Source organism: Henckelia pumila, chromosome 3 (assembly GCF_033568475.1).
Source record: "Henckelia pumila isolate YLH828 chromosome 3, ASM3356847v2, whole genome shotgun sequence".
In the NCBI taxonomy this organism is placed as follows: domain Eukaryota; kingdom Viridiplantae; phylum Streptophyta; class Magnoliopsida; order Lamiales; family Gesneriaceae; genus Henckelia; species Henckelia pumila.
This window is the reverse complement of record NC_133122.1, coordinates 6,753,714-6,754,852: the sequence shown is the minus strand read 5'-3', so window position 1 is coordinate 6,754,852 and position 1,139 is coordinate 6,753,714.

Below are 1,139 nucleotides of genomic sequence, written 5' to 3'. Positions count from 1 at the left end.
TCCAAAAGATCCTGTAGCTGATTCATTAACTCACGCATCTCTGACGGAGCCAGACGATACGGTGCTCTAGAAATAGGTGAAGTACCCGGCATCAACTCTATGCCAAACTCGACTTCCCTAGCAGGAGGAAAACCCGGAATCTCATAAGGAAACACATCTGGAAATTCATCCACAACAGGAATGCTCTCTATCCCAATACTCTCAGCGGACAAATCAACTGCATAGATAAGGTAGCCTTCCCCGCCAGTCTCTAGAGCTCGACAGGCTCTCAAAGCTGATACCAAAGGCATCGGGGGTCGCGCTCCCTCACCATAGAAAAACAAAACTCTCAATCCCTTCCGGATGAAAGCGTACAAATCTCTGATAGCAGTCCACATGAAAGCTCGATAGGTAGTCAACACATCTATTACCAGTATGCAATCAAGGTCGTCCTTCGCCAGGAACCATGAGATTCGCTAACTGAATGTTCCCTTCAGAACTCTAAAGGGAAACCCATCACTAGGACGCTTAGCCAAAGCAGATTGGACCCGTCGGAGTAGAAACAGACATCACTACGTCTAGTGCAATGCTTGGTAAACTTATGCCTCTTAACAAAACGTGCAGAAATGAAGGAACTGAGACTGGCACCTGTGTCAATAAGTACAAGAGCAAGGTATACCATAAAAGCATAAAATGTACCTGCGATGACTTTCTCATTCTCTTCCATAGCCTGAAATGTCTCAGGGCAAATCACTTGGCCAGAAGCTCGTGTCCTCAAAATGAGAACTCCCAGGCGACTGTCCCTGCCCGACATCTGCTGAATGGTTGGCCTGAGAACACGATCATGAACCAGATCCAGAACCGCCTCCCCCAGACTGTGGGACAATCCCTCCGGATATGACCAGTTCTCTCTCCACAACGGGAAAACAAGCTCCAGAAGCTCTGCGGCCACTTGTCGGATGGATGGTTCTTCCCACAGTGATCACACTTGTCCTTATTACCAAATCGAAAAACACCTCAGAAACAGAGGATGGAAGAAGATCCAGACTTCTTGGAAAGTTTGGGCACGGGGACCCGCAAAGAACTTAGCAGGCCTCGACTAAGGGAAAAGACCTGTTCCGCTGAATGTGTCCTCCGCCTGGTGACAACGGCTCACCAAA